A 27,969-nucleotide genomic window follows, 5' to 3' on the forward strand; every position below is an offset into this window, starting at 1 on the left:
AAAAATCTCTCCTGTACTGGCCTTGCAAGGCACTGTTGATCCTCCTCAGGACATATACTCATCACCTCCCCTTGCTTCTAGACATATAACTTGACTCAAGTCCCAACAGGTCTGAAAGTATGTGGGACAAAACATGACCACTTACTAGGTTTAATACCCTCTAAAAGGATTGCACCATTTTGCCAATGTATACAGAAATCTAAGAATCATACGTGATTCATACATAAGAATCATACAGAATACTGAAAGGTATGATGTCCAGGTAGGAGAAATATAAGTCGGATCAGGGCAAATTTGTTTTATATGAGTATACTAAGGGAAGATACTAGGCTCATGTTTCAGCTCAATGGACAAGAACATAAACACAAAGATGGCTTACACTAAATATGATTGAAATGACAGAACTTCCTGGGTATACTGGGGAGAAAGTTACCCAAAGACTAGAGATATCAACGTAATAATGTAGATTAATTACCTACCTGCTTAACCATCTAAAAGGGTGCAGTGGATATAGTGCCCATCAAGCTGGGAGAAAGACTTTTTTTTTGAGATGGAGTCTCACTCTGTTACCCAGGCTGGAGTGCAGTGGTATGATCTCAGTTCACTGCAACCTCAGTCTCCTGGGTTCAAGTGATTCTCCTGTCTCAGCCTCCAGAGTAGCTGGGACTACAGGCATGCACCACCAGGCCCAGCTAATTTTTGTATTTTTAGTAGAAATGAGGTTTCACCATGTTGACCAGGCTGGTCTCGAACTCCTGACCTCAAGTGATCCACCCACCTTGGCCTCCCAAATTGGTGAGATTACAGGCATGAGCCACTGTGCCCAGCCGAGAAAGATATTTTTTTGGAGATCCCTACCTTCTTTGAAGTTCTGTGGTTGAACCTCTGTATAGATCAGAAATCACAGTGAAACTAATATCATTTAACTGAGATCTTTCAATACAATATGAATAATGGGGCACCAGGATGGCAGGGGCCAAGTTGAGGCCTCAGTAACTAAAGACAACATAGGTAATATGGCAGCATGGACAGAAGAGTCAGAGAATTAGTCAGAAGTGTGTGACATGCAGAAATCTTTGGCATTAGTTACTTGATCATCATTTCCTGGGAAATGAAATTGATGGGCATACTACTGATTTCTTAATTGATAGGAATAAGCAAAAAAAGATCTAAGTAGAGTGAACAGATATCTAACCCGAATCATGACGACACAGACTCACTGCTCCTCAGTCAATTCCCAGACTTGAGCCAGCTTCACCATCCGCAGCCATGTGAATGAAGATAAGGCCAGAATCTCCACATTGGCTTCATGACTTCTGTATTGAGGGACATTATGGTAGAAAACACATGCCGGGTGCAGTGGCTCACGCCTGTAATCCCAGCACTTTGGGAGGCTGAGGCAAGTGGATCATGAGGCCAGGAGATCGAGACCATCCTGGTCAACATGATGAAACCCCATCCCTACTAAAAATACAAAAATTAGCTGGGTGTGGTGGCATGCACTTGTAGTCCCAGCTACTTGGGAGGCTGAGGCAGGATAATCACTGGAACCCAGGAGGCAGAAGTTGCAGTGAGCCGAGATCACACCACTGCACTCCAGCCTGGTGACAGAGCGAGACTCTATCTCAAAAAAAAAAAACAAAGAACACACACACAAAAAAGAAAACATAATTAAAAGACACTAAAACTGTATCTAACCACAAAAACAAAAGCAATGCCACATTCCTGAAAGGATAGAGGAAATTAATGTCACTAGAATGGACTTGAAAGTTACAGGGGAGGTGTTTCCCAATGTGACCTTGTTCATCTCACCTATTTGGCCTTTGCAGGCACAGATGCTTCTTGGAGAATGACAGTAGACCATCATAAACTTATTCAGGTGGTGACTGCAATTTCAACTACTGTATTTGATGCCATTTTCTTGCTTGAGGAGATCAACACATCACTGGCAGTTGGTATGCAGCTACTGATGTAGTGAATGCTTTTTTCTCCATATTTGTTGATAAAGCAAATCAGAAGCAGTTTGCATTCAAATGGCAATTCCAGCAATAAATCTTCCCTGTGCTACCCTAGGAATATAGCAACTCTCCAGCCCTGAGATATAAGCTACTCCCTGAGCATTTGGTCATTTTCCTGCTTAGCAGGACATCACACTGGCCCATTACCTTGATGACACTATGCTAATCAGATTTGATGAACAGGAAATAAAAACTACTATATACCGATTAGAAATTGCATGTCGGAGATATGAAACATAATTCACAACAACACAGGGGCCTGGAATTTCAATGACACTTCTAAAGTTCAGTGATTTGGAGCATGTTAAGATATCCCTTCAAGGGTGAAGGACAAGTTGTTGACTCTAGACTGTTCTACAACTAAGACAGACACAATATGGAAGGGGCCTCTTGCAATTTTTTGAGGCACCATATAACTCATGGAGGCGGTTGGTCTAATCATATGACTCAAAAATTACTACACTTTAGAAAGGTTCAGAACAAGAGAAGGCTCTGCAACAGATCCAGGCTGCCTTGCAAGATGCTCTTTCCTTGGATTATATTACCTGGCAGATTCAGTGGTGCTTAAAGTGTCCTTGGTAGACAAGAATGCAGTTTGCAGCCTTTTGTAGTCCTCTGTAGATGAATCACAGTGCAGACACTTAGGATCACAGAGCAAAGCCACTGTGTCATTGATGGATTATATTATCCTTTTAGGAAACAAGTTTTGAACTTGCTACTGGCCCTTAATAGAAGCTGTCACACCAAGTTATCATGTGACATGAGCCACTCATCATCAACTATGTTTTATCTGATCCACCAAGCCATTAAATATTGGACATGCAGAGCAGCACTCCATCATCAAATAAAACTGGGAAAAATCATATCCTGAAGACACAAGTAGGTTTCAGGCAGAAATATCCCAGATGTCCGTGAGCTTATTCCTGCTAAATCATATTCTCTCTATAGCCTCATATTCTCTCTTTGTGATAGGATAACTGAGAAAAAAAAAAAAGCTTGGGCTTGCTTTATAGGTGATTCTGGATGATAGGCAAGTACCATGTAAAAGTGCCCCCATGCAGAGATGGCCTTAAGTACAGTAGTGCAGGTAAGTCCTGCTGGTGGACAAAACTATGAGCACTGCACCATTCTCCTTACCTGGAAAGAGAAATGGCCAGAAGTAAAGGTCACTATTAATTAGTGGCCCCTGGCTAACGGTTTGGTTAGATGGAAGAGGGACTTGGAGACTTAAACACTGAATTTAAAAATGGGTGAAAATCCACAATGAGATACCACTATACACCTATTACTTAGGTACAATTTTTTAAAATCAACAGTATCAATTGTTGGTGACGGTGTGTATCAACAGAATCTCTAATTCATTGTGAATTTCTAATTCGATGCAAAGTGGCATAGCCACTCTGGAAGTGTTAGAATTTTTGACAAATCTAAAGATAATCCTTTCATACAATCTAGGTAATGTGCTATTACATATTCACCTGGCTAATATGAAAACTTATATTCACGTAAAAAATGCTTAGAAATGTTTATAGCAGCTTTATTCATAATTGCCAAAACTTAGGAACAACCAAGATGTCCTTCATTAGGTGAACGGACCAGCAAACTGTGGTTCATCTATACAAAACAAAATGAAAACAAAATTTCAGCAATAAAAAGGAATGATCCTTCACACCATGCAAAAACATAGATTATCTTACATGTGTATTACTAAGTGGAAGAGGCCAGTCTGTAAAGTCTACCTTCCGATGAGTACAGTATGGAAAGTGAGGAAAAGTACAGGTTTATGGTGAAGAGATCTGATCAAGACTGCCTCTGGCAGGTGACCAAGGTTAATATCAACAGGGAGAAGTCATGGTGACAGTATGTACCCTTGATATGATGTGATGATAATGGGGCTTTACCTTTGTAAAAGCCTCCCCAAAAGCCTAATCATTAAAAAATATAAGACAAAACTCACGTGAGTAATACTATATAAAATACCTAAGTGGTATTTTATAAACTTCTTTAAAACTATCAAAGTCATCAAAAACAAGGAATGTCTAAAGAACTGTTGCACTCAAGATCAAGTTAAAAATCAAGTTTTTAACATTAGGTTAAAAACTAAGGAAATCTGAATGATGTCTGGACTTCAGTTAATAATAATGTATCAACATTGGTTCAATAATTTTAACAAATATTTCGTAGTAATATAAGGTATTAAAAGTAAGTAAAGCTGGAACTTTCTTTATGAAGGACAGATACGATATAAATTCTCATATGTCTTATGGTATGAGGACTCTATCTTCTTTGCAACTCTATTGTAAATATAAAACTATGGTAAAATAACAAGTCTATTTTTAAAAAAATTGATGGCAAGGATATTTGGAGAAGATATATGTGAGAAGACCTCTCTTAGTGAGCAAAAAGTGTGAAGGCGTCTGTGTCCCATGTGACTGCTCACCAGAGTGGCCTCATCAGAGGAGAAGTTTAATAATCAGGCAGATGGGTTGACCCGTTCTGTGGATATCAGTTAGCCTCTTTGCCCAGGATCACTTATCGTCATCAATGGGCTCCTGAATCAAGTGGCCATGGTGGCAGAGATGAAAGTTATGCATGGTCTCAGCAACAGGGACTTATACTCTCCATGGCTGATCTGGATAAGTCATGGCAAAGTGTCAAATCTCCCAATAGCAGAAGCAACACTGAATCCTTGCTTCGACATCATTCTCCAGAAGGATCAGACAGCTTCCTGGTGGCACATTAGTTACTCTTGATGGTTTCAACCTGGAAGAGGCGATACACTCTTCTTAGTGGAATAGAGGCTTACCCTACATATGAAGTCACTGTTCCTACATAGAATGCAATGCTTTTAGGCTGTGCTGCATGAGACTCTTTGTGTTAAAGAAAGGAATACAATCTTCAAGGAGCATGACAATAATTTCACTGAACTAATAGCTGAGGCTGCTTCCTAGACACTTTGGGGTCTTCAGGCTGTTGCATCAACAAGCAAAAAGGAGTTTAATGTAATGGCTGTGGTTACTGATTCTGAATATGAAAGAGAAAGTTGATAATTACTACACAATGAAGTAGATAGGAGTATGTTTGGTATACTGGAGAGCATGAAGAGTACTTTATAGTACTAAAATTTTCCGTAATTAAAGTCAATGGAAAACTATAACAACTAAATTCAAAAAAGTCTGCTAGGGCAGGTGCAGTGGCTCATGCCTGTAATCCCAGCACTTTGGGAGACCAAGGCAGGCAGATCACCTGAGGTCGTGAATTCGAAACCAGCCTGACCAAAATGGAGAAACCCCGTCTGTACTGAAAATACAAAATTAGCAGGGCATGGTGGTTCATGCCTGTAATCCCAGCTACTCGGGAGGCTAAGGCAGAGGAATCACTTGAACCCAGGAGGCAGAAGTTGCAGTGAGCTGAGATCGGGCCATTGCACTCCAGCCTGGGCAACAAGAGTGAGACTCCGTCAAAAAAAAAAAAAAAAAAAAAGAAAAAAATCTGCTGATAGCCTCAGCAATGAAGGTTTGTGTCACCCCACCAGGGAGGGAACCATGACCAGCTGAAGTGCTTGCTGAGGGCAAAGGAAATATGGGATGGGTAGTTAGAAATTCCAGCTTTGGATACCACTTGCAGAGAGAAAGACTGCAATTGTTGCAAGCATGTCTTTCTTATGTTAACAAGAATATGTTTTTATATTAACCAATTTTTGTTTCTTCCCCTTTATCACCTCATTATCATCTAACATGTGTTAACAATAATTGATTTAAATGTCAGTATTTGAGTTACAGGAAATCAATGGAGGAGCATGAAAAGGCCAGAAGAAAAATGAACATCCCCAAAGACAAAAAAGAAAAAAGAAAAACCCACTTTGTATCCTTTCATATGAAGGGTTAGAGTTTCGTCCATTGTGTCTGGGTTTCCTTGCATTGTGTCCAGTGGAAATGTGACATTGTTATTGTCTTCATTTACGGATCAAGTTTGGTTTAAAAAGATTCAATGAGTAACAATTTGACAAAGGGTGGACTGTAGTCATTTTGTAATATGTCATCTTGGTAAAGAGGCCAACTAAATATTTTTGTTTCCTTTCCTCTGTGTTTCTGGTTAGTGTAGCCCACAAGAGAGATTCACACTCTAGATTGGAAGGCAGAAGTGAAGCAGCCACCTTTTGTAGTTCACATTTACTGTCAATGACCCCAACTCACCTCGCTGGCATGAGACAGCATCTGAGCCTGCCCCAGCTTCTCCAGGACTCTCCTTCAGCGTCTCTGACTCCTCGGTCAGGTGCATGCATTGAGCTCTGAGAAAAAGGGGCCCTGTTTCCGCAGGACAATTATTCCACCATGGTCAGAGGCAGCAAGGACTGGCATGGATTTCAGTTTGCCACTATGGGCTCTAGATCGTGATTTTGGGTTCCAAATTATTCTTGTTCTCTGCCAGTTTACCCATTTTCTCCCCTCCGCTGTCACCCCTTTGCACTTCCAGCTCCAGCATAAGACTTGAAGACCACAGCCTTAGAGAGACTGCTTCACCACCTTCCAAAAGTTAAAAGGGTCAAATCCCTGTAACAAATCCTTGTGTGGTTTTGTAGTTTGATTGAACCGAGCCCAATATAAAATATTCACATCATTGCATTAAGACGTTTACTCTGATAATCTTTATAAAGACTAATTTTTAAGAGTCAAAGCTCTATGCTCATTTAAGTAATTTCGGGTTCACCCTTCAGCTGTGATCCTTGTAGTTAGGCCGTACACTGAAAATCAAGTTGATATGTTCTGTATTGATCTAGTAAACCAACAGTTCTTTTGTTTTTGGCATTTATAATTACTGAAAACAAATACAATTTAATTCCTTATATTAATAGTGTTTAACATTATATAATTCATTTAATATTTGTTGATTAAAGTTCATGTTTTCAACAATAGCAATTATATTAACTGCTAGATAATAAATCTATGAGTATTATTTCTATATTTTTAAATTATTTCTAATTGTACATCTATATTTTCTAATAAAATATCTTTAAAAAATCATACAATCATTGTATAATTTTAATAATCACCTTTATGATTTGGTCCTCACTCATTGTAGTCTTACACTGATTTTGGACATCCATTAAAAACAACATTTTAAAATACAATTTCATTTTATGTAATCTTGAAAAAGCAGCTTCAAAATTTCATGTGCATTTCAGGCAAAAATAAGTAAGCCCTGGCCTATTTTATTTTTTTTATGTACCGTAAAGCTTTCCACATGTCCTACATACTCTGGTAATAAATTAAACACAAAATCATCTACCAATGTTATCATCAAGTAATTCTCATTATAAGTTATATTGGCCTTAGATTCTAAACCATAGTCCACAACCAAAAGATTATAAATGGGCTCAAAAAATGTACCACAGAATGTGTGAAAGATATAAAAGTACTTTTGCTTTTTTTCCCCTGAAATATATACACTTGTACTTTTATCAGTCTATGTTTTAGCATGCTTGCTATTTTTTTCAACAGTGATTACTATAAAATTGAATATTAGTAACTCACTCAATACATTTCATCAACTCTTGAGAAAATTCCATGTAATTCTTGTTCATTCTTTCTGCAGCCTAATTTTAAACATTTTTGTATCTGAATACAGTAGGACAGTTTTTGTGAAAATAATATACTCTATTTAACATTCTCACAACTTGTAATTTAAAGAACCTCATTTTCATATAAGCCAATGCAAGAAGATTGCTCAAAAAGATACTCAACATGGATTAAAAAAAAAAAAAAAAAAAACTTAAAAATGGCCAGTGTTCCACCAAAAACCCAAATAAATCGATCCTGAAACAGGACACTTTTGGAAAAAAATTCTTCATGTCGATTTTAAGGCCACAAAGTAATGATAACCACCACGGGGAGTAGTCACTCCAATCAATACTTCCTAATGGAAACAGAATAATACAATTAGAACATTTCAAATGGAAAATATACAAAAACAATACTACTTTCAATAACACATTTAAGCATGGTTATTACAAAAATATTTTCAAAACTATTAATTTTTAATTCACTAGAGAATGATAGATATTGAGGAACATTTTTGTAAATAAATAAAAATTAATATTAAAATTCAAGAGAGTGTGCCAAGCAAGGCTGGTGGAGACTGAGTATCAAATACAATTTGTGCCATTCAGAATTAAACATGGTATTAGTTGGGCACTAGGTAAGTTACTTTGCCCCAATATTTTGTTTGGGGAATTGGCTTTTCTAAGATCAAGGACTGATCTCCCTGCGAAATCTAGAGTGCTGTGTCACAGACCAAAGAGACTTTCTCTTTTATATACAGGATTGTAACCCAGTTTCTCCAATTTGCCAATACTTTTGAACTGAATGCAACCCAATAACCTATAGCATTTCTCTATTATAGATAGTGCTTATTAGAGCTTCAGTAAACTTCAAGAGCTGTGACACTTGTCTATTTATTTCACGGATATACTTTAGGCTCTTTTTTGTAAACTGCCCTGGCTGAAAGTAGGTGCTCAATGAATATATGCTTAATTAATAAACTGGACACAGATCATTGTAATTATGAAGGGATTAATATTTCTGAGAGATCTGGGTAGGCAAAATGTTGAAATTACCCAGGAGATTCCTCCTCCTTGGCATACACAGCTATAAAATCCCATCCCCTTGAGGGTGGGTAGGGCCTGTGGACATTACACAACACTCACCACCGTGGAAATGTCACATTACACAAGACTCCATCTTAGAGACACAGCAGAGGGGTTCTGAGGGACTTGATTAAGTCAGCTGCCCTGTTGTGAGGGGACTGCATGGTGAGGACCTGAATCCAGCCTCTAGTTGCTGAGAGTGGTCAGCAGTGGAGAGTCAGCAAGGAAACAAGGACTTCAGCCATGTAATCAGGAGGATGAATTATTTCAACCACCTAAGGAAGCTTGGAAACAGATCTTTCTCTAGTCTGGCTTCCAGATGAAGACACAGTTGGCCAGCACTTGATTTAAGCCTCAGAAGACCCAGACTTACAGAAACTATGAGATAACAAATTTGTGTTGCTTTACGCCTATAAATTTGTTACATGTCAATAGAAAACAAGTACAGGGTCAATGTATTTTCTTATACTAGGAAGATTGAATTCCTTCTTCCTATTGCCATAGTATAGTTAATATCCTAGGAAATGATGGCTTCCAGCTTCATCCATGTCCCTACAAAAGACATGAACTCATCTTTTTTATGGCTGCATAGTATTCCATGGTGTATATGTGCCACATTTTCTTAATCCAGTCTATCATTGATGGACATTTGGGTTGGTTCCAAGTCTTTGCTATTGTGAATAGTGCTGCAGTAAACATATGTGTACATATGTCTTTATAGCAGCATGATTTATAATCCTTCGGGTACATACCCAGAACCATCATTCTGAGCAAACTATCACAAGGACAGAAAACCAAACACTGCATGTTCTCACTCGTAGGTGGGAATTGAACAATGAGAACACATGGACACAGGAAGGGGAACATTACACACCAGGGCCTGTTGTGGGGTAGAGGGAGTGGGGAGGGATAGCATTAGGAGATATACCTAATGTAAATGACGAGTTAATGGGTGCAGCACACCAACATGGCACATGTATACATATGTAAAAAACCTGCACATTGTGCACATGTACCCTAGAACTTAAAGTATAATAAAGAAAAATCCTAAGAAAGTGGATTTGAATCAATACATTGACCAGAAAATAAATGAGCTGTGCTCACAGGAACATGTGGTTAGAACACACACAGCAGGAAGTGCTAAACAAGAGGATGCAAATGTCAGGAGCATAGACATTTGCATAGAGAGTGTGAGTGCAGAATATGACCTTGGAAACCATTGTGGACAACCTTCTGATTTCACAGCTACAGGAGGGAGTATTTCACTCTGCACCATTAGCTGTGCCAGCCAGGGCGATGCATTGACCCCAAGCAATGCAATGGTATCCAAATGTCATTCCAGTCTCAGCATGGGTTCTGCTTTGACTGACTGTAAAGAGGTAAAGAGAAATTACGATCCTACTATCTTTGTTGTTTACTCTCATACCTTCAAGTTACAGTAATGAAATGATGAAATTGAATAATGAAAACAAAAATAATAAGAAAAAGATCTTTACACTATTAACCAAAGGGTCTCTGTATTTCCCACAGGTCTTAATTCCATTCAGAAATGCTGCTAAATCTGCCATTTAGTATCAAATGATATCTTTGGTATAAATTAGTGAATGTGAGATACACACATTAAAGGTATAATAAAAGTAATATTTTTTATCCTCTGCCAGTTCAATCTAAGAATTTTCTTTGCTGTCTTGATTATATTGGGATTAAGCTTCAAGTAGCTTCTTAAAAACATCACAGATGAAATTAATGCAGATTTATTAGAAATAAATCTCATTTTCTATCAATCCCAATAGGCCAGATCTAATTGGAAATTTCCTATTCATTTCAAAGAGAAATATCAATTATGATCATTTATATGTGGCTTTAAATAAGACGTGCACATTATCATTATGAGTCTGAAATCAAAAGCATAAGATCTAAAATCCTGTTGGCATAGGGTTTTGAATATTGAAACATAAAATCATGATGAACATTTTTAATTTGATATCATAAAACAGGAAATCAAGTCAAGCTGTATCCAATTAAAAGTAGTCATTTAATTTTTTATGGTGAAGAAAATAATCACCAAAATATTCTTGCCAAGCTAGCATCTTGACTTAATTACTGACATAGACACCAATTGTATGTGTTACCAATAGAGGACATTTGAATGGTTGAAGTCCTGATGTGCTTTTAGACAAAAAAAAAATATATGTCTCTCAAATAAAATCTCACAACTTCATAATATTTGTGTGTCCTTGGGGAAAGAAAAGTTCTAGACAGAACTAATAAAAGTACTGAAAATAGATCAAACTATCTAAAGGACAAAAATCAGAGAGAATCAGCAAAATATTTTTGCTGGGTGAGCTCAAAGTAATGTATAGTTCTCAACAACATTGACAAAGCCATTACATAAAAAAATAGAGAAATTTAAAGGGGGAAAACATCTACTAAAAGCATTTACTAGAAAGTAGGAATGGGAATTCCATACATTTAATGAATATATCAACATTATTATTTAATTCTGTTTATTTCATTTAGTTTTCCTAACCAATGACATGCCATCATTTGCCAAAATAACAAGTCTAATAAATGTGTTTTCACACGCATAGTTCAATGGGAGAAAATCAACTGCAAAAGGAGAACACGATACTTGTATTCAAAGACTTAATTTATATTTAAAACTGAGGTTAAGAATCACATATTTTTCAGCTATGATGAAAGACAACAAAGGAAAGGAAATTATGCACATTAGGAAGGCCTAAGGTATGGAAGCATAATAAAAATTTATTATAATTCTTAGGATTCATTCTCAACCTAAACAAAGGCAAAGGGAAGACAGCATGCTGGCCTGCCTGCTTGGCAGCAGTTTTTCTCAGAAGGTCCTTGCTGCTTGGTGCTTCCTAGGAGTGTTCATAGATCTACCAGAATGAAATCACATATTCAGAGAGCGGTACAACTCATAAGGGACTGAAATTGATCTTCAGTCCAGTCTAAGCTAGAATTTCAGAATTCATGCCCCCCATGGCCATTATCATTAAGGACCTGAGTCCCAAGCTTTGCAGTCACAGCTGTACATGTGACAGAAACATGGTTTATTAGTTTCCTAGGGCTTCTAGGAAACACACAGCTATAAACTGAGCAGCTTAAAACAACAGAACTTTATTATCTCACAGCTCTGAAGACCAGAAGACTGAATCAAGGTGACAGCAGAATTGGCTCCTTCTGGAAGCTTTGAGGGAGGATCTGTTCCATGCCTCTTTCCTGGCTTCTGGTGGTTTGTTGGCAACCCTTGGCTTTCTCTGGCTTGTAGATGGATCACTCCAATCTCTGCTCTGTTACTATATGAGGGTCTATTTTCTGTGTGTCTTCACATTGCCTTTTTATAAAAACAACAGTTATTGAATATAGAACCTACCTAATCCAGTATGACCTCATCTTAACTTGGCAATTATATCTGCAAATATTCTATTTTCAAATGAGGTCACATCCTGGAATTCCAGGTGGACATATATTGGTGGTAGACCCTAGTCAACCCAGCAGAGATTCAACCCAAGAGAGCATGTTCTCTGGACCTGTAGTGTTCACATCTAACCTATGTTAAAAGTACCTTCATCCCATCCCCAAAACCTCTGTAACAGTTAATTCATTCTTGCATTAATTCTAAATCAAAATTATCATCTAAATATTATCAACTCAAACAGTTCCAAATCTAATAATCTAAATCAGGTACAAGAGAGACTGGGATTGTGATTTGTCCTAAGGAAATATCATTCTCTATGAAAGTGGGAAACTAGAAAAAAGGATACATCCATCCAGACCACAATTATGGGACAAGCATAGGATAGACATTCCCATTACAAAAGACAGAAAATGATATGAATGAAAGCATTTCTCATTCAAAGCAAGATTGAAACCCAGTCAGGCAATTTTCATCAGATTTCAAGATCTAAAAATAATTATCAGGCTTGCTCTTCTCTCTGGGCCCATGGATGTTCCAACTTCTGGACACTTCAGTGTTCCATCAGTCCCTGCTTCTGGACCCAGTGAGGTCCTGTCAGCCCCTGAACTGTCCTCAGCTGAAATGGCTCCCCTCTTAATTCCTCAGCAGTGACCACACACTTCAACCCTTTGCGCAGCCCATTTCCTTCCTTTCATTCTTTTTTCCCCTCCAATCTAAGCTTGGGGTGGTTTTGCTGATGTAACATTTTCAAAATCTTATTGGTCTTCCAAGGATGTCAAGGGGATCTATGACTTTATACAAGATGGATCTCCATGGATCCTTCCTGAATAACTCCCTCCCTTTCTCAGTTTCTGCTGAGATGGTGGACTGGATCCATGATTGCTTTTCCAGCTATACCACTGGCATTATCCCCACAGCACGTCTTTTCATCTTTTACAATGTGGCTAGGCAGAGGATTTTCTAAATCATGAAGTTCTGGTTCATTTTGCTTAATAGCTTCATTCTTAATTTATTACTCTCCTCTCACATTTTACTATAAAAATCAAGGATAAATAAAGCCACACCTTCCACATCTTGCTTAGAAATCTCCTCAGCTAAATATCCAAGCTTACTACTTACAAGTCCAACTTGCTACCCAGCGCTATAAGACAATTCAGTCAAGCTCTATGCCACGTCATGACAAAAATCACCTTTCACCCAATGTCCAATAACATGCTGCTCTTTTCCTTCTGAGATCTTACTGGAAGCACTTTATCCTGTTTATATTTCTAGAAATATTCTGTTCATGATGACATATGTGTTCTCTACAATGACAAAATGTTGCCACTGTCCTTTTGCTTCCTTCTGAGCTATCTCCCAAATTACCTGTAATGTCCTTATTTATACCAACAGTTTTTTAAAGTCAGTCTAGGGTTTTTCTATATATACCTTAAAATTCTTTCAGTTTCTATCCATTATGAAATTCCACATCCACTTCTACGTTTGTAAGCGTTTGTTACAACAGTGTCCCACATCCTGTTACTAACATCTGTATATATTTCTCAAGGCTGCTATAATAGATTACCTCAAACTACATGACTTAAAACACCAGAATTTATATTCTTAGAGCTCTGGAAACTAGAAGTGCAAAATTAACATCAGCAGAGTTGGTTCCTTCTGGAGAATCTGAGGCTAATCTATCTCATGCTTCTCTCCTGGAGAAGCTCTAGCTATGCTGTAGAGTGGAATCTGAAGCATAGGGTGCCAATCTGTGGATGGATTTTCTTAAGTATTTAACTGTAGTACGTTTCCATGGGACATTGATTATAAGACAACAATATTCTGGGAATGCAATCTGCTAGAATCACTTTTAGACAAATCAACTCTTTCACTTTCTCCTATAGATGGAGTGTGGTCATTTCTCACTTAGTTATAGTGACTCAAGTTCTAGAATGGTCACTAACATTTTCTCCCCAAGTAAAATACATATGTAAATAAGGTGCTACTAAATGAGGGCAAATTAGAAGATTGAATAAACATTTTCATGGCAAATAGAAGAAAAATACAAAAATGAGAATGAAAGTGCTATAGTTATTAATCATTTCACATGTAACATCTGTGAAGTGTGTGTGTGTGCATACGTGTCTGTGTGTATGTCTGTGTGTGAGTGTGTGTGTGTATGTATGTGTGAAGTTAATGAATTTGGCAATCTTTTTTTATCGGAAAAAAGTTGTCTGAAATTAGAATAAGTATTGTCAAGCCAATAATTAGATCAACTCCCAATCATGATGTGATGGAAAGAGAAGAATCACCTAAAGAATAACAAAATTTAATAAGAAAGGGGAAATTCATCTATTTTGAAGACCCTGCTTAGAGCATCTCCTTTGCTAATACTTTACAGTGTCATATGTCTAGCATCCTCAGACTAAGCATCATAGCATTTTGTGACAAAGCCCATGATTTATAGTTATAAATGCATTACTAATCATTAGTAAATAACCACATAGCATATATAGGTATTTGATGGTGAAGAGAGAACTAGATGTACAGTCTGTTCAAATATAATTGGGGGTACACAATATTTGTGCATAAAGAAATAAATCGTATATGTTAATTATACATTTTCTATTGATAGAGTTGTCATGAGAAACTAACTTTATTTGTGAAATTTAATTTATTTCCATTGCAAGTGTGAGATCATTTTTTGTATTTTGTAAACCTATGAGAGCTGTTTAGCTAGAGCTGGTTAGCAGAAGCTAAAAAGAGAGGTATTTTATTAAACCAAATCACTTAATTACCTCTCCCCAAATAGGGTCATTATAAGCTAGAAAGACAGCAAACTTAATGAGAAAGAGGGCAAACATGCTTAAACTATGCATTCAGGTCAGTTTGACAGGTAAAGTCATTCATTTTCATAAAGGCTGAAGATTAATTAAGTAGGAAAAAAGTATAATGGTGAATAACTCTCCAGGTTTTTTAGTAGACTATTAGAAATATAACTTCTTATCAGATATGAAATATAATTTTATTATTTTATTCAGAATAGCATATTTGGGATTGGCTATATTCTCAGAATATTTGGCAGACTCACGTACATTTGCATAGGTTAAAATACTTTCTAGGCAGGATGCGGTGGCTCACGCCTGTAGTCCTAGCACTTTGGGAGGCTGAGGCACGTGGATCACCGGAGGTCAGGATTTCAAGACCAGCCTGGCCAATATGGCGAAACCCCGTCTCTACTAAAAATACAAAAAAATTAGCCGGGCATGTTGGTGTGCGCCTGTAATCCCAGCTACTTGGGAGGCTGAGACAGGAAAATCACTTGAACCCAGGAGGCAAAGGTGGCAGTGAGCCGAGATCACGCCACTCCACTCCAGCCTGGGAGACAGAAAGAGCCAGAATCTGTCTCAAAAAAAAAAAAAAAGAAAATACTTTCTAATAATTATCTCTGAATCACTAATCATATATAACAAAGAAAAATATTATTTATAATTCAGTTTAGTTTAATTTGAATATTAATTATATAGTCATATATATTACATATGCCAGAAAATAAGCTAGTCATCGAGATCCAAAAATATATATAACAAGGTCCTGCATTTAAGAGTTTGCTTTTTTAGGAACAAAGAAGCATTTTCAATATAATGTATGTAACACACAAATCATATAATAGTTATTCATTAAAATATGGAATCTATAAAGTATGATGTAAACATATATGTGATTATTAACAACATGATATCTACTATAACTCATTAGTGTTAACTTATTATATTACTGAAAAACATTTTGACATTTTTAAAGACCTCTATAGTTATGATTTACAATTTGACATCTGATGAATGTTTATTGAGTATTCCCATCCAAATTTTAATCTTAGATTGCTAAATATACTAAATAATAAGTTGAAAATGACAGATAAAACTACTTTCTTAGGAACATTGAATAATTTTGGAGAAAATTCAGAAAGTGAAAGTAAATATATAAATACATATAGTTATACTTTTCTATATACTATTAGTGAGATTATCATTATTTAGTTTATTTTAAAACACTTATTTTTATGTAACATTATTCAACTGGGATTAAAGTTATTCTAGATAATATCCTTAGAAATAGATAAAATAAAGTTGACTCATTTACTGGTTAATTTTCAAATAAGCCAATCCATGTATTTTCATTTTAAAAAAATTATGATTTTGCATCAAAACCTTGCCAATTTGTATTTTACTAATACGTAAATAATAGACATTTGCTGCATTTTCCCTTAAATATGCTATATACTTAGGATTGTATAATGATAACCAAAGTTCAGATATTATGTCTCAATACGTTTTATCAGACTTAATTTTTAAAGAACTAACACTATCCATGGCTTTAAGTAAATATACACCTACTGATAGAGTTTGGATGTGTGTCTCCACCCAAATCTCATGTTGAAATGTAATCCTCAATGTTGTAGGCAGGGCCTGCTGAGAGGTAATTGGATCATGGGGGCAGTTTTCTCATGAATAGTTTAGTACCATCCACTTGGTACTGTCCTCACCATAGTGAGTGAGTTCTCATAAGATCTAGTTGTTTAAACCATTGGATTTAAGAAGGAGAAAAGCTTAATATGCTCATGCAAGATCCTTATAAACGATCATGTTTTCTATTTTGTTTAGGTTGCTCAGAGTCAAATTTGGGAACCATTTTTAGTAGTTAAACACACTAGTATGGCGTATGCTTTCTTTTTCTTTTTTTTTTTTTATGGTTATTGCCTACTTTTTTTTTTTAATTTTTTTTTCTTCTTCTTATTCTAATATTTTCATTTATAAGTGATAACATAATTAAAACAAAAATTAAATCACATTTTTTACCTATTGTTGTGAGCTGAATTGTGTCCTCCAAAAAGATATGTTGAAGGACAATCCCCCGTACCTATGAGTGTGGCCTTATTTGGTTGGAAATAGCGTCTTTGCAGATGTAAGCAAGTTAAAATTATATCATACTGGATTAGGGTGGGCCCTAAATCCAACAACTTCTGTCGTTATGAGAAGGCCATGTGAAGACATCGAGACACAGAAATACACAATGGAAATGCAAATGTTGACAGAGCAGGACTGCCATGCTGCAGCTGTAAGCCAGAAAACGGCAAGGACCACCCGCAGCCACCAGAAGCTCCACTGAGACAAGAAGAATTTTCCTCTACCAGAACCTTCAAGAAAAGCAGGTTCTGCTGGCGCCTTGCTTTCGTACTTCAGGTCTTCAAAACCGTGAGGCAATAAATTTCTGTTGCTTTAAAAAAAAAAAAAAAAAAAAAAGATCTAGTTGTTTAAAAATGTGTGACACCTCCCCCACCTCTCTCACTCCTGCTCTGACCATGTGATGTGCCTTCATCTTCTGCCATGATTGCAAGTTTCATGAGTCTCTCCCAGAAACTAAGCAGATGCTAGCACCATGCTTCCCGTATAGCCTGCAGAACCAACTAAGCCTTTTGTCTTTTCTTTTTTTTTTTTTTTTTTTGAGACAGAGTCTCACTCTGTCACTAAAGCTGGAGTGCAGTGGCACTATCTCAGCTTAGTGTAGCCTCCACCTCCCAGGTTCAAGCAATTCTTGTGCCTCAGCCTCCCAAGTAGCTGGGATTACAGGTGCATGCCACCAGGGCTGGCTAAATTTTTTTTTATTTATCTTTAATAGAGGTGGTTTTTCAGTATTTTGGCCAGGCTGGTCTTGAACTCCTGACCTCAAGTGATCTGCCCACCTTGGGCTCCCAAAGTGCTAGGATTACAGGAATGAGCCACCATGCCTGCCATTCAATTAAACCTCTTTATTTTATAAGTTAACTGGTCTCAGGTATTTCTTTATAGCAACTTGAAAATGGCTTAACACAGAAAATGGGTACCAAAAAGTAGGGCTCTCCTATAAAGACACCTGAAAATGTGGAAATCACTTTGGTACTGGGTAAATGGGCAGAGGGTGAAAGAGTTTGGAGGGCTCAGAAGAAGACAGGAAGATGAGGGATAGCCTGAAACTTCTTAGAGACTTGTTAAGTGGTTGTGACCAAAATGCTGATAGAAATATGCACAGTAAAGGCCAGCATGAAGAGGTCTCAGATGAAAATGAAAAACTAATTGTGAACTGGAGCAAAGGTCAACATGTGTTATGCTTTAGCAAGAAACTTGACTGCATTGTGTTCATGCCCCAGGAGTCTGTGGAAGTCTAAACTTGAGAGTGATGATCTAGGGCATTTGGCAAAAGAAATTTCTAAGCAGCAAAGTGAACAAGATGTGTGTAGAGAGGCTGTTTCTAACAGCCTATGCTCAGTTGTGAGAGCAAAGAAGTAAGTTGGAACTAAAATTTAAAAGAGAAGCAGAGCATAAAAGTTTGAAAAAGTTGTAGCCTAGCCATGTGGCAGAGAAAGAAAAAGCTTTTTTGAGAAGAATATAAGTAGGCTCTGGAGCAACCAGTTCTTAGAGATGCTTGCATAACTAAGAAGAGGCCACATGCTGATAGCCAAGTCAATGGTAAAAGGGACTTGAAGGCATTTCAGAGACCTTCACCACAGCCCTTCCAGTTGGGGGGAAGAATGGTTTCCTGGAACAGAACCAGGGCCTCACTGCCCTGCACAATCCAGGACACTGCTCCCTATATCCTGGCCACTCCAGCTCCAGCTATGGCTCAAAGGGGCTCAGGTACCACTCAGGCCACTGCTTCAGAGGGTGCAAATGGTAAGCATGGGAGGCTATCGTATGGTGTTAAGCCTGTGGGTGTACAGAGTGCAAGAGTTGAGGCTTGGGAGCCTCTGCCCAGATTTCGGAGGATGTATGGAAAAGCCTGGGTGCCAAGGCAGAAGGCTGCTGCAGGGTCAGAGTCCTCACAGAGAGGACTCTACAGAGAACCTCTACAAAAGAAGTACAGAGGAAAAATGTGGGATTGGAGTCCCCACAGAGTTCCTATTGGGTAACTGCCTAGTGGAGCTGTGGGAAGAGGGCCACCATTCTCCAGATCCCAGAATGATAGCTCCACTGACAGCTTGCACCGTGTCCTGGAAAAGCCACAGGTACTCAATACAAGCCCTTGAGAACAACTATGAGGGCTGAACTCTGTTAAAGCACAGGAGCAAAGCTTCCCAAGGCCTTCAGGGCCACACAGCAGTGTGCCCTGGATGTGGGACATGGAGTCAAAGGAGGTTATTTTGGAGCTTAAAGATGTAATGACTGCCCTGCTGAGTTTCAAACATGTATGGGGCCTGTAGACTCTTTCTTTTGCTCCATTTCTCTCTTTTGGAACAGGAGTATTTACCCAATGCCTGTACTACCATTGTATCTTAGAAGTAACTAACTTGTTCTTTGTTTTACAGGCCCATATTAGAAGGAATTTGCCTTGTCTCAGATGAGACACTGGACTTTTGACTTTTGAATTAATGGTGGAATGAGTTAAGATTTTGGGGGACTGTTGGGAAGGCATGGTTGTATGTTGCAATGTGAGAAGGACATGAAATTTGGGAGGGCCTGGTGCAGAATTATATAGTTTAGATTTGTGTCCTTGCCCAAATCTCATGTTGAAATGTAATCCCCAGTGCTGGAGGTAGGGCCTGCTGGGAGGTGACTGGATCATGGGGGCAGTTTTCTCGTGAATGGTTTAGTACCATCCCCTTGGTGTTGTCCTCATGATAGTTTGTTCTCGTGAGATCTGGTTGTTTAAAAGTGTGTGGCACCTCCCCCATCTCTTTCTTCCTCCCTCTGTGGTATGTGACGTGCCAGCTCCCCTTTTGCCTTCTGCCATGATTGAGTGCTTCCTGAGGCCTCCCCAGAAGTCAAGCAGATGCCGGCATCATGCTTTCTTTTCAACCTCCAGAACCATGAGCCAACTAAACCTCTTTTCTTTATAAATTACCCAGTCTCAGGTATTATTTTTATAGTAGTGCAAGAATGGTCTAACACATCTGCCCCTACTCCCACCCTCCACACACAAGCATTTTTGTCATTTTGTTGTACGTATAAAAAGTAATATGGGCTGGGCATGGTGGCTCACACCTGCAATCTCAGCACTTTGGGAGGCTGAGGCAGGTGGATCACTTGAGCTCAGGAGTTCAAGACCAGACTGGCCAACATCTCTATCTTTGGTAGAGATGGCCGAACCTCATCTCTACCAAAAAATACAAACATTATCCAGGCATGATTGTGTGCACCTGAAGTCCCAGTTACTCAGGAAGCAGAAGTGGGAGAATCTTTGAACCCAGAAAGCAGAGGTTGCAGTGAACTGAGAATGTGCCACTGCATTCCAACCTGGGTGACAGAATGAAACTCTGTCTCAAAAAAAAAACAAAAAAAAAACCCAGTAATATAGCCAGACACAGTGGCTCACTCGTATAATCCCAGCACTTTGGGATGCCAAGGCAGGAAGGTCACTTGAGCCTAAGAGTTTGAGATGAGCCTGGGCGAAATAGAGAGACCTCATACCTACAAAAAATAAAAGTAAGAAACTAGCTGGGCATGGTGCTGTGGGTCTGGAGTCCCAGCTACTCAGGAAGCTGAGTCTCTCTAAAAAAAATAAAATAAAATAAATTAGCTGGGTGTGGTGGCACAAGACTGTGGTCCCAGCTACTAAGGAGGCTGAGGTGGGAAGATCACTTGAGCCTGGGAGGTGGAAGCTACAGTGAGCCATGATCACACCAGTGCATTCCAGCCTGGGTAACAGAGAGAGACTCTGTCTCAAAAAGGAAAGGAAAAAAAAAAGAACAATGTATCTAAGGAGAAACTAATGGAAAAACCAGGACATGAGTTATTGATATGTGTGTGTGGATGGATGGGTAGAGGCAGATATCTATCTGGTATAAAAATACACACTAGATTTCTCATCTATATCATGAAAAGCACTGCTGCTCTTACTTGAAATAAGCCGTTTTGCTATCTAGCAGCTGTTGCTTAACATTCCTGAACACATCTCAGCATAAATAAACTCCTTATTCTACTCCATGACCCAATTCTTCTGCTCAAGTTTAATGCACCCCCCTCAGGCAGAGTTTACTGAGTCCCTCCTCTGTGGTTAATTAGTGTTTTGTTCTGTCTTATCTTGTTTCATTAACAGTATTTTAACATAATAAACCATTTATATGTCTGTTTACACAAGTAAAGTATTTATTTCTTTTTTTAAAAAAAGATTGTATGTAACATTTTAGTTTTATGACCACGCTTAGTTTTCAAAGATAATTGAAAGATGCTGAAAACAAGTTTTGTTGAAAGAATGACTAGAGAAATTCTTATGCATCATTTTGGATATCCTAGTTTCAGTTAAAACTAAATAATTGTATAATTTTCTATAACAAAATGAATTGACCAAACTAAATTCAGGAGAGATCATTATCGCTTCCTGTAGCCAATTTGGACCAGAAACCAGGCAAACAAATGTTTTACCAGATGTGGCTACCTACTTATAAATACAGCTGAGTCATCAGCAAAACACAGGTCATTCCTTCCCTGACCATTAAAATGATCATCCAAATGTCACTCACAAATTGCTCATGAGTGGTGCTTTTACAATATGTTATTTATATTTTCCTAGATGATGGGAAACACTGTAAAATGTAAAACGGGAACTATCCAGGCTTTTTCTTTAAAATCTAAAAGTTAGCAAATAAACTTTAAAATTTAGGGAGATAGTGTCCTACAGAGACTGAATTTTTGATAAACATGAGCCTCAAATTAAAGTATAACTCCACTAAGAACTCAGAGCTACTATATATTACTTACCTGCTCTCAGCCATAGTTGCTTCAAGATAAACAGGTGCACAATAATACCTACTTCAAAAATGCTTTAGGAAGAACAAAAGTTATTATATATAATATATATAATACTACAGTGCCTAACAGATTTGAATAAAAATTCCCTATCCAATATTTAAAATGAAATTTCCTAAATTTGAGAAATGTTTTATATCTAGATTTAAATGTGGATTCCTACGATACTAAATACATTTCCAATGGCTTCAGAGAGCTCTTGGCAGGGTGACGTGCCATTCCATTGTTTTATCATAACATAAAAAACATTAGATGCACAAAATTAAAGTTCAGGTTAATCAAAATATTGCTTGACAAAGCAAATAATTGAATTGCACTTGCAGTGCACTGTGGTAGACAGTAATTAACATGCAGCATCTTCAAAATTTGAGTACAACTTCCAATTTCCATTTTAACATTATAGAATGCTGTCTACACATTTTTTAATGGTACCCATGATAATAATATATTCTCTTTTTAATCATATTCCACGTTGCAAGAAATGAAGCTCGCAATTTTCCCAGGTGCTTACCAAATTACTACTGCAAGCTAATTCTCATCCCCAAGTTAAGAGTTTCAACACAGTGCACATTAACAGCCTGCTTATGTTCTCCTGTACAACAGAAGGTAAGTTAATATGTGCCTCAATTATATCCAGTTTGTGCATTTATAGCACCCTGTGGGCAGCAGTGAGAAAGCTGTAAATGTACTTATCCCACTTTTTAATGGTTTACTATATTACAGTAGAGAAAGACTGAGAAAGTGAAAAGGAAGAAGAAAAAAAGAAACGTAAGGAGAGCAATAGAAAAGGAAATAGAAGAAAATATGATTGAATGGGGAAATGATAAGAAATGCAAATTTAAAATGATTGATTTAAAAACTTTTTAATGAAATTCATAGCTATATCTATATCTACGTGAATGAAAGACATGTATGTATGCCCAATTCTATACACATTTTATTTTATGTATTTTTACTTAGTTTTAATGACATAGGGTTATAGAATATCTCCATTTATCAAGAATAGCTACACATCAAATCACAAGAGGAAAGATATATAGTATTTACAAAGAAACAGTTCTTGGGACACTTTCAATCTGTACAGACCAATCCGTGAATACCTATAAACTCAAGACAAACTTACTTTCCTTCACTTGTCATCAATGTTAAGTAGCCAAGTCAATTTGCGGTATGAAATTTAATTCACATTTTATCAATCCAAGATATTTAAAACGTTGTCCCAAATATATGTATGAGTTATGAATTAGACTCTATAAGATAATGATCCAAAAATTTGCTTACAAATTACAAGTTTGAAACAACATTTACTCTATTTTTTTTTCTTCTGACATTCAATGTTGTTTAGCTTTATTGGCACGGTAGAATTTTAAAAAAATGTAGACAGAAAGGTAATATCTGTAATGCATTATCTGATTACTTTCTGTTTTCGATATGTAAGAATAGTAGCAAATTTTTAAAAAGTGATCCATAAAGCTTACAATTATTTTTAAAAATTTTTATTGATACATAATAATTGTAAATATTTAGGTAGTAAATGTGATATTTTGATTCATGCTATAGTGCATAATGATCAAATCAGAGTCATTAGTAATCAGATCATCACCTTAACTATTTATCATAGATTTCTGAAGGAAACATTCCAAATATTCTCTTCCAGTTATTTTGAAATATACAAGTTATATTATCATATTCTTAATGCTAACCTTTAGACATCTAAGAATAAAATCATAGACAGTTAACAAAAGAATTTGTAAGTTTAAAGTATTTAATATATATTCAAGTTTAATGGAATTATTACCATTATTACCTTTCCAAGACTATTTAAAAAGTTACAATTGTTTGCCTAAATATCAATTTATGGGTCATTTTTTAATTTTTACATTACCACAGGAAAAACAAGAACTAAAGACATAATAATGTAAACAATCAGTGTTTAAATTCTTCTTCTATTCAAAAAACTTCCTTGGGTTTCTTTTTCTTTTCTTTCATGTTCAAAGTGACACAACTTGAAAAACTTTCTCCTCTTTTCTATTAGCTTAAGGGTATTTTTCAATTCTGATGTTGATCAGGGACAAGACCAAACCACGCTTTTTGATTCTGTTTATGCACACAGCACTTGTTATTCATTGCCTTTGAAATTCTACGGGTCTGAGTGGCTCTGCAGGAGAGTAGTGGACAGCTCACTGTATGATAGCAATGCCCACAGAACAGAAAACAGGCTGGAAATGCTCGAGAGGCCAACTAACTTCCTGTTTCCCAAATTATAAACCATGTAAGTAACAGAACTTAAGTGATCTCTGTCCCCATGGGCCCTTCCTCTTCAATCAGTTTTTGTAAGTGCTGAATGGTTATTTCTAAATTACAAACATGAATGGTTACCCGATTCTTAAATCGCTTCAGCGGCCGGCATTACAATAAAGTGAAGATCTGCATATTTTCAGAACATCTGTGCATATATTTACGTTCTGGTTTCCATCTTCCTATCCAGCCACATTTCCTATCACTCCAACACAGACCCTACAATCTAGCCACACTCAGTGCCACACAGTTCCCATCTATGTCTTAGTGCTTTCATCATCTATCTATTCATCAAAACACTAGTCTCTCTGTTTTGAAAGCTGCCTGCCTCAACTTAGGCACCATATGGTTATCCACATGGAGAATTCTCAGGTACATTTTAAGTCCAGCTAAGATGCCGACTTCTTAGTAATTTCTCTCGATCCATTCTCAAAGCAAAGTAAGTTTTTTCTTCTGTGTGACTTCTCACATTGAATATGATTTTATTAAATTGCATTTCTGTCGCCTAACTGTAGAGTGCGCCATAGTTTTCTGTTCGTCCTCAGTCAGAAATCTTTAACAAGAACAGGTAATCAATATGAACATGAATGCGGTATAAACATCTTCAACAACTTATGAGTCATTATTGCTTAGGTCATACAAACTTTAAAGTCCAACTCACTTCTACACGTGTACTTATTAATCACCGTGTGCATTTCAATCTTAAAAGTTGTTGAAATAAATGGAAATGAAACAAACTAGTAATAAAAGGGAAGATTAACGAATCTGTTGAGAACACCCGTAAAACCCAGCATTGGAGCCTCCTCCACATTTATTCTTTAAAACAAATGACAGCAATTGAAAATTGTATGGGTCTCATCTATGCTTTAAGGGATATTTGCATATCAAGGATAAAGAGAGATGGAACAATAACTTCATCATGAAATCCTAGGTACTATTGATTTGTCAACATATATAAGATGAGGTGATGTGGGAACAGCCCTACATTGTTAGATACAAATATTCCAAGATAAAATAGATTTCAAAATTATTAGGCATCTCTGAAATTCAAAGTGTCATATTGCATGTTTCTTAGAGGTAATTACTAAGATTCTTTATAAATGAAGAACTTCATTAGTATTACATTGAACTTTGAGATGTCAATCAGATAGTCTTTCAAGTTCTTGATTTAATTCAAAGCTTTCTCTTGAAGAAAAGTACACGTGTACCCAGGGATGCTCGATACTGTTTCAATATTGCTCACATCTGTCTTGATTTGTAGGTGCCCATCTGATGCTAAATATCAAATATCAGGCCTGTTTTATATAAACAGGTTGAAACATATGGATTTCCACTTTGGGATAAAATACAAATCTGAATCCTAAAGGGCACAGCAAACTTTGAATTGTAATTAAACCCTATAACAGACGTTCCCGAATTTTCTCAGTTTAAGATGCTCTTAGAGTCTCAACATTTCCCCCGAGAGCAACTCTAGCCAAAATTAATACCCTTGTATTAAGTAGTTAGGTCTAAACAACTTAACACTCATGTACATCTTAAAAATTTAGTAACCATTTAAAAAAATAAGAATGTACAGGAATTGAAAAAAAAAAAGTATGTCATGCTTAAACAACTACATTACAGATCAGTGAGATGTGTGTATCTGATGGGTCCTGCACAATCTCTCGAGTCTTGGAATAGACTGGGCACCACCACTCACCTTTCCTGTTCCATGTAGATTTTCTTAAGATACTTATATGTAACTTACCTGCACGTTGTGCACATGTACCATAGAGCCTAAAGTATAATAATAATAATAATAATAATAAAAAGATACTTGCTTTATATCACAACAATCACCAAAAGCCCAGCTATGCAAAAACATGACATTATTTAAAGGAGAGTAACTTAATTATGTTGAGACTGTTCTAGCAGTTTGTGCCATGCATAACAGATGTCACTGGATTTCTTTCAAAAATTTAAGGTAACTTATGGCTCTGTGAGTATGCTGCAGCAACAGCTAACATCTTTTTACTGTTGGGTAACCACATGTCTATGACACTTTTTATCTATCAAATGTATACTGATACAGGTGACAAAAGATGTGAGGACCTCTTCAAGGAGAACTACAAACTATTGTTCAAGGAAATAAGAGAAGACACAAACAAATGGGAAAACATTCCATCCTCGTGGACAGGAAGAATGAATATGATGAAAATGGTCATACGGTCCAAAGTAATTTATAGATTTAATGCTGTTTCCATCAAACTACCATTGATGTTCTTCACATACTTAGAAAAAAATACTTTAAAATTTATATGGAACCAAAAAAGAGCCCATATAGCCAAGAGAATCCCAAGCAAAAAGAACAAAGTTGGAGGCATCACTCTACCTGACTTCAAACTATAATACAAGGCTACACTAACCCAAAAAAAGCATCGTACTGGTAACAAAACAGACACATAGGCCAAAGGAACAGAATAGAGATCTCAGAAATAAGACCGCACATCTACAACCATCTGATCTCTGACAAACCTAACAAAAACAAACAGGAAAGGATGCCCTATTTAATAAACAGTGCAGGGAAAACTGGCTAGACATATGCAGAAAACTGAAACTGGAGCCCTTTCTTACACCTTATACAAAAATTAACTCATGATGGATTAAATACTTAAATGTAAAACCCAAAACCATAAAAATCTTAGAAGAAAATCTAGGCAATATCATTCAGGACATAGGCATGGGCAAAGATTTTATGATGAAATCACCAGAAGCAATTGCAACAAAAGCAAAAATTGACAAATGGGATCTAACTAAACTAAAGAGCTTCTGCACAGCAAAAGAAACTATCATCAGAGCAAACAGGCAACCTATGGAATGGGAGAAAATTTTTGCAATCCACCCATCTGACAAAGGTCTAATATCCAGAATTTACAAGGAACTTAAACAAAAGAAAACAAACAAAAAAAAAACAAGCAAACCCATCAAAAAGTGGGCAAAGTTTATGAACAGACAACATCTCAGAAGAAGACATTTATGTGGCCAATAAACCTATGAAAAAAGCTCAACATCACTGATCATTAGAGAAATGCAAATCAAAACTACAATGAGATACCATCTCACATCAGTCAGAATGGCAATTATTAAAAAGTCAAGAAACAACAGATGCTGGTGAAGCTGTGGAGAAATAGAAACGCTTTTACACTGTTGGTGGGAATGTAAATTAGTTCCACCATTGTGGAAGACAGTGAGGCAATTCCTCAAGGATCTAGAACCAGAAATACCATTTAACCCAGCAATTTCATTACTGGGTGTATACCCAAAGGAATATTCATCGTTCTTTTTTTAAAATACATGCACACATATGCTTAGCGCAGTACCAGCACTATTCACAATAGTAAAGACATGGAATCAACCCAGAGGCCCATCAATGATAGACTGGATAAAGAAATGTGGTACATCTACACCATTGAATATTATGCAGCCACAAAAAGGAAGGAGATCATGTCCATTGCAGGGACATGGATGAAGCTGGAAGCTATTATCATCAGCAAACTAACCCAGGAACAGAAAACCAAACACTGCATGTTCTCACTCATGAGTGGGAGCTGAACAATGAGAACACAAGGACACAGGGACGGGAACAACACATACTGGGGCCTGTCATGGGGGTGGGAAGAGGGAGAGCATCAGGCTAAATAGATAGTGCATGTGGGGCTTAATACCTAAGTGATGGGTTGACAGGTGCAGCAAACTACCATAGTACATGTTTGCCTATGTGACAAACCTGCACATTTTACACATGTATCCTGGAACTTAAAATAA

This window comes from Pongo pygmaeus, chromosome 17 (assembly GCF_028885625.2).
Source record: "Pongo pygmaeus isolate AG05252 chromosome 17, NHGRI_mPonPyg2-v2.0_pri, whole genome shotgun sequence".
NCBI classification, from domain to species: domain Eukaryota; kingdom Metazoa; phylum Chordata; class Mammalia; order Primates; family Hominidae; genus Pongo; species Pongo pygmaeus.